The sequence below is a fragment of the Humulus lupulus genome, chromosome X, assembly GCF_963169125.1.
Source record: "Humulus lupulus chromosome X, drHumLupu1.1, whole genome shotgun sequence".
NCBI classification, from domain to species: Eukaryota; Viridiplantae; Streptophyta; class Magnoliopsida; order Rosales; family Cannabaceae; genus Humulus; species Humulus lupulus.
The window spans coordinates 343,737-351,771 of NC_084802.1; positions in this window are offsets into that span (position 1 = coordinate 343,737).

The window sequence follows — 8,035 nt, forward strand, 5'->3', positions numbered from 1 at the left end:
AAATTTCCTATGCAGCTGCCCAGGGCTCCGAAGCGATCTCGTAATTCACTCATATTTCTCTCTAAGAAGCTCTAATATTTTTGAACCTTTTCCCATATCAATAATATTATATAGGGCTATTATGGACCATGAATTGGGGTCCTAATTCAACCAAACTAAAAAATTGACCTTTCATGCCAAATCTCCTAGGCAGCTGCCTAGGGCTCCGAAGCGATTCCGTAATTCACTCATATTTCTCTCTAACAAGCTCTAATTTTTTTTGAACCATTTCCCATCTCAATAATATTATATAGGGCTATTATTGACCATGAATTGGGGTCCGAATTCAACCAAACAAAAAAATTGACCTTTCAAGCCAAATCCCCTAGGCAGCTGCCTAGGGCTCCGGAGCGATTCCGTAATTCCCTCATATTTCTCCGTAACATGCTCTAATTTTTTTGAACCTTTTCCCATTTCAATAATATTATATAGGACTATTATTTACCTAGATTTGGGGTCCTCATTCAACCAAACAAAAAGATTGACCTTTCAGGCCAAATCTCCTAGGCAGCTACCTAGGGCTCCGAAGCGATCTCGTAATTCACTCATATTTCTCTCTAAGAAGCTCTAATTTTTTTGAACCTTTTCCCATCTCAATAATATTATATAGGGCTATTATTGACCATGAATTGGGGTCCTAATTCAACCAAACTAAAAAATTGACCTTTCAGGCCAAATCTCCTAGGCCGCTGCCTAGGGCTCCGAAGCGATTCCGTAATTCACTCATATTTCTCTCTAACAAGCTCTAATTTTTTTTGAACCATTTCCCATCTCAATAATATTATATAGGGCTATTATTGACCATGAATTGGGGTCCTAATTCAACCAAACAAAAAAATTGACCTTTCAGGCCAAATCTCCTAGGCTGCTGCCTAGGGCTCCAGAGCGATCTCGTAATTCACTCATGATTCTCCCTAACAAGCTCTAATATTTTCGAACCGTTTCCCATCTCAATAATATAATATAGGGCTATTATTTACCAAGAATTGGGGTCCTAATTCAACCAAACAAAAAAATTGGCCTTTCAGGCCAAATCTCCTATGCAGCTGCCCAGGGCTGCGAAGCGATCTCGTAAATCACTCATATTTCTCTATAAGAAGCTCTAATATTTTTGAACCTTTTCCCATCTTAATAATATTATATAGGGCTATTATTGACCATGAATTGGGGTCCTAATTCAACCAAACAAAAAAATTGACCTTTCAGGCCAAATCTCCTAGGCAGCTGCCTAGGGCTCCGAAGCGATCTCGTAATTCACTCATATTTCTCTCTAAGAAGCTCTAATTTTTTTGAACCTTTTCCCATCTCAATAATATTATATAGGGCTATTATGGACCATGAATTGGGGTTCTAATTCAACCAAACTAAAAAATTGACCTTTCATGCCAAATCTCCTAGGCAGCTGCCTAGGGCTCCGAAGCGATTCCGTAATTCACTCATATTTCTCTCTAACAAGCTCTAATTTTTTTTGAACCATTTCCCATCTCAATAATATTATATAGGGCTATTATTGACCATGAATTGGGGTCCTAATACAACCAAACAAAAAAATTGACCTTTCAGGCCAAATCCCCTAGGCAGCTGCCTAGGGCTCCGGAGCGATTCCGTAATTCCCTCATATTTCTCCGTAACATGCTCTAATTTTTTTGAACCTTTTCCCATCTCAATAATATTATATAGGACTATTATTTTCCTAGATTTGGGGTCCTCATTCAACCAAACAAAAAAATTGACCATTCAGGCCAAATCTCCTAGGCAGCTGCCTAGGGCTCCGAAACGATCTCGTAATTCACTCTTATTTCTCTCTAAGAAGCTCTAATTTTTTTGAACCTTTTCCCATCTCAATAATATTATATAGGGCTATTATTGACCATGAATTGGGGTCCTAATTCAACCAAACTAAAAAATTGACCTTTCAGGCCAAATCTCCTAGGCAGCTGCCTAGGGCACCGAAGCGATTCCGTAATTCACTCATATTTCTCTCTAACAAGCTCTAATTTTTTTGAACCATTTCCCATCTCAATAATATTATATAGGGCTATTATTGACCATGAATTGGGGTCCTAATTCAACCAAACAAAAAAATTGACCTTTCAGGCCAAATCTCCTAGGCAGCTGCCTAGGGCTCTGGAGCGATCTCGTAATTCACTCATAATTCTCCCTAACATGCTCTAATATTTTCGAACCTTTTCCCATCACAATAATATAATATAGGGCTATTATTTACCAAGAATTGGGGTCCTTATACGACCAAACAAAAAAATTGGCCTTTCAGGCCAAATCTCCTATGCAGCTGCCCAGGGCTCCGAAGCGATCTCTTAATTCACTCATATTTCTCTCTAAGAAGCTTTAATATTTTTGAACCTTTTCCCATCCCAATAATATTTTATAGGGCTATTATGGACCATTAATTGGGGTCCTAATTCAACCAAACTAAAAAATTGTCCTTTCATGCCAAATCTCCTAGGCAGCTGCCTAGGGCTCCGAAGCGATTCCGTAATTCACTCATATTTCTCTCTAACAAGCTCTAATTTTTGTTGAACCATTTCCCATCTCAATAATATTATATAGGGCTATTATTGACCATGAATTGGGGTCCGAATTCAACCAAACAAAAAAATTGACCTTTCAGGCCAAATCCCCTAGGCAGCTGCCTAGGGCTCCGGAGCGATTCCGTAATTCCCTCATATTTCTCCGTAACATGCTCTAATTTTTTTGAACCTTTTCCCATCTCAATAATATTATATAGGACTATTATTTACCTAGATTTGGGGTCCTCATTCAACCAAACAAAAAAATTGACCTATCCGGCCAAATCTCCTTGGCAACTGCCTAGGGCTCCGAAGCGATCTCGTAATTCACTCATATTTCTCCCTAACAAGCTCTAATTTTTTTGAACCTTTTCCCATCTCAATAATATTATATAGGGCTACTATTTACCATGAATTGGGTTCCTAATTCAACCACACTAAAAAATTGACCTTTCAGGCCAAATCTCCTAGGCAGCTGCCTAGGGCTCCGAAGCGATCTCGTAATTCACTCATATTTCTCTCTGACAAACTCTAATTTTTTTGAACCTTTTCCCATCTAAATAAAATTATATAGGGCTATCATTGACCATGAATTGGGTCCTAATTCAACCAAACTAAAAAATTGACCTTTCAAGCCAAATCTCCTACGCAGCTGCCTAGGGCTCCGAAGGGATCAAGTAATTCTCTCATATTTCTCTCTAAGAAGCTCCAATTTTTTTGAACCTTTTCCCATCTCAATAATATTATATAGGGCAATGATTGACCATGAATTGGGGTCCTAATTCAACCAAACAAAAAAATTGACCTTTCAGGCCAAATCTCCTAGGCAGCTGCCTTGGGCTCCGAAGCGATTCCGTAATTCACTCATATTTCTCTCTAACAAGCTCTAATTATTTTTGAACCATTTCCCATCTCAATAATATTATATAGGGCTATTATTGACCATGAATTGGGGTCCTAATTCAACCAAACAAAAAAATTGACCTTTCAGGCCAAATCTCCTAGGCAGCTGCCTAGGGCTCCGGAGCGATCTCGTAATTCACTCATAATTCTCCCTAACGAGCTCTAATATTTTCGAACCTTTTCCCATCTCAATAATATAATATAGGGCTACTATTTACCATGAATTGCGGTCCTAATTCAACCAAACAAAAAAATTGACCATTCAGGCCAAATCTCCTAAGCAGCTGCCCAGGGCTCCGAAGCGATCTCGTAATTCACTTATATTTCTCTCTAAGAAGCTCTAATTTTTTTGAACCTTTTCCCATCTCAATAATATTATATGGGGCTATTATTGACCATGAATTGGGGTCCTAATTCAACCAAACAAAAAAATTGACCTTTCAGGCCAAATCTCCTAGGCAGCTGCCTAGGGCTCCGAAGCGATCTCGTAATTCACTCATATTTCTCTCTAAGAAGCTTTAATTTTTTTGAACCTTTTCCCATCTCAATAATATTATATAGGGCTATTATTGACCTCGAATTGGGGTCCTAATTCAACCAAACAAAAAAATTGACCTTTCATGCCAAATCTCCTAGGCAGCTGCCTAGGGCTCCGAAGCGATTCCGTAATTCACTCATATTTCTCTCTAACAAGCTCTAATTTTTTTTGAACCATTTCCCATCTCAATAATATTATATAGGGCTATTATTGACCATGAATTGGGGTCCTAATACAACCAAACAAAAAAATTGACCTTTCAGGCCAAATCCCCTAGGCAGCTGCCTAGGGCTCCGGAGCGATTCCGTAATTCCCTCATATTTCTCCGTAACATGCTCTAATTTTTTTGAACCTTTTCCCATCTCAATAATATTATATAGGACTATTATTTACCTAGATTTGGGGTCCTCATTCAACCAAACAAAAAAATTGACCATTCAGGCCAAATCTCCTAGGCAGCTGCCTAGGGCTCCGAAACGATCTCGTAATTCACTCATATTTCTCTCTAAGAAGCTCTAATTTTTTTGAACCTTTTCCCATCTCAATAATATTATATAGGGCTATTATTGACCATGAATTGGGGTCCTAATTCAACCAAACTAAAAAATTGACCTTTCAGGCCAAATCTCCTAGGCAGCTGCCTAGGGCACCGAAGCGATTCCGTAATTCACTCATATTTCTCTCTAACAAGCTCTAATTTTTTTGAACCATTTCCCATCTCAATAATATTATATAGGGCTATTATTGACCATGAATTGGGGTCCTAATTCAACCAAACAAAAAAATTGACCTTTCAGGCCAAATCTCCTAGGCAGCTGCCTAGGGCTCTGGAGCGATCTCGTAATTCACTCATAATTCTCCCTAACATGCTCTAATATTTTCGAACCTTTTCCCATCACAATAATATAATATAGGGCTATTATTTACCAAGAATTGGGGTCCTAATACGACCAAACAAAAAAATTGGCCTTTCAGGCCAAATCTCCTATGCAGCTGCCCAGGGCTCCGAAGCGATCTCTTAATTCACTCATATTTCTCTCTAAGAAGCTTTAATATTTTTGAACCTTTTCCCATCCCAATAATATTTTATAGGGCTATTATGGACCATTAATTGGGGTCCTAATTCAACCAAACTAAAAAATTGTCCATTCATGCCAAATCTCCTAGGCAGCTGCCTAGGGCTCCGAAGCGATTCCGTAATTCACTCATATTTCTCTCTAACAAGCTCTAATTTTTTTTGAACCATTTCCCATCTCAATAATATTATATAGGGCTATTATTGACCATGAATTGGGGTCCGAATTCAACCAAACAAAAAAATTGACCTTTCAGGCCAAATCCCCTAGGCAGCTGCCTAGGGCTCCGGAGCGATTCCGTAATTCCCTCATATTTCTCCGTAACATGCTCTAATTTTTTTGAACCTTTTCCCATCTCAATAATATTATATAGGACTATTATTTACCTAGATTTGGGGTCCTCATTCAACCAAACAAAAAAATTGACCTATCCGGCCAAATCTCCTTGGCAACTGCCTAGGGCTCCGAAGCGATCTCGTAATTTACTCATATTTCTCCCTAACAAGCTCTAATTTTTTTGAACCTTTTCCCATCTCAATAATATTATATAGGGCTACTATTTACCATGAATTGGGTTCCTAATTCAACCACACTAAAAAATTGACCTTTCAGGCCAAATCTCCTAGGCAGCTGCCTAGGGCTCCGAAGCGATCTCGTAATTCACTCATATTTCTCTCTGACAAACTCTAATTTTTTTGAACCTTTTCCCATCTAAATAAAATTATATAGGGCTATCATTGACCATGAATTGGGTCCTAATTCAACCAAACTAAAAAATTCACCTTTCAAGCCAAATCTCCTACGCAGCTGCCTAGGGCTCCGAAGGGATCAAGTAATTCACTCATATTTCTCTCTAAGAAGCTCCAATTTTTTAGAACCTTTTCCCATCTCAATAATATTATATAGGGCAATGATTGACCATGAATTGGGGTCCTAATTCAACCAAACAAAAAAATTGACCTTTCAGGCCAAATCTCCTAGGCAGCTGCCTTGGGCTCCGAAGCGATTCCGTAATTCACTCATATTTCTCTCTAACAAGCTCTAATTATTTTTGAACCATTTCCCATCTCAATAATATTATATAGGGCTATTATTGACCATGAATTGGGGTCCTAATTCAACCAAACAAAAAAATTGACCTTTCAGGCCAAATCTCCTAGGCAGCTGCCTAGGGCTCCGGAGCGATCTCGTAATTCACTCATAATTCTCCCTAACGAGCTCTAATATTTTCGAACCTTTTCCCATCTCAATAATATAATATAGGGCTACTATTTACAATGAATTGGGGTCCTAATTCAACCAAACAAAAAAATTGACCTTTCAGGCCAAATCTCCTAAGCAGCTGCCCAGGGCTCCGAAGCGATCTCGTAATTCACTTATATTTCTCTCTAAGAAGCTCTAATTTTTTTGAACCTTTTCCCATCTCAATAATATTATATGGGGCTATTATTGACCATGAATTGGGGTCCTAATTCAACCAAACAAAAAAATTGACCTTTCAGGCCAAATCTCCTAGGCAGCTGCCTAGGGCTCCGAAGCGATCTCGTAATTCACTCATATTTCTCTCTAAGAAGCTTTAATTTTTTTGAACCTTTTCCCATCTCAATAATATTATATAGGGCTATTATTGACCTTGAATTGGGGTCCTAATTCAACCATACTAAAAAATTGACCTTTCATGCCAAATCTCCTAGGCAGCTGCCTAGGGCTCCGAAGCGATTCCGTAATTCACTCATATTACTCTCTAACAAGCTCTAATTTTTTTTGAACCACTTCCCATCTCAATAATATTATATAGGGCTATTATTGACCATGAATTGGGGTCCTAATTCAACGAAACAAAAAAATTGACCTTTCAGGCCAAATCCCCTAGGCAGCTGCCTAGGGCTCCGGAGCGATTCCGTAATTCCCTCATATTTCTCCGTAACATGCTCTAATTTTTTTGAACCTTTTCCCATCTCAATAATATTATATAGGACTATTATTTACCTAGATTTGGGGTCCTCATTCAACCAAACAAAAAAATTGACCTTTCAGGCCAAATCTCCTAGGCAGCTGCCTAGGGCTCCGAAACGATCTCGTAATTCACTCATATTTCTCTCTAAGAAGCTCTAATTTTTTTGAACCTTTTCCCATCTCAATAATATTATATAGGGCTATTATTGACCATGAATTGGGGTCCTAATTCAACCAAACTAAAAAATTGACCTTTCAGGCCAAATCTCCGAGGCAGCTGCCTAGGGCACCGAAGCGATTCCGTAATTCACTCATATTTCTCTCTAACAAGCTCTAATTTTTTTGAACCATTTCCCATCTCAATAATATTATATAGGGCTATTATTGACCATGAATTGGGGTCCTAATTCAACCAAACAAAAAAATTGACCTTTCAGGCCAAATCTCCTAGGCAGCTGCCTAGGGCTCTGGAGCGATCTCGTAATTCACTCATAATTCTCCCTAACAAGCTCTAATATTTTCGAACCTTTTCCCATCTCAATAATATAATATAGGGCTATTATTTACCAAGAATTGGGGTCCTAATACGACCAAACAAAAAAATTGGCCTTTCAGGCCAAATCTCCTATGCAGCTGCCCAGGGCTCCGAAGCGATCTCTTAATTCACTCATATTTCTCTCTAAGAAGCTCTAATATTTTTGAACCTTTTCCCATCTCAATAATATTATATAGGGCTATTATGGACCATGAATTGGGGTCCTAATTCAACCAAACTAAAAAATTGACCTTTCATGCCAAATCTCCTAGGCAGCTGCCTAGGGCTCCGAAGCGATTCCGTAATTCACTCATATTTCTCTCTAACAAGCTCTAATTTTTTTTGAACCATTTCCCATCTCAATAATATTATATAGGGCTATTATTGACCATGAATTGGGGTCCTAATTCAACCAAACAAAAAAATTGACCTTTCAGGCCAAATCTCCTAGGCAGCT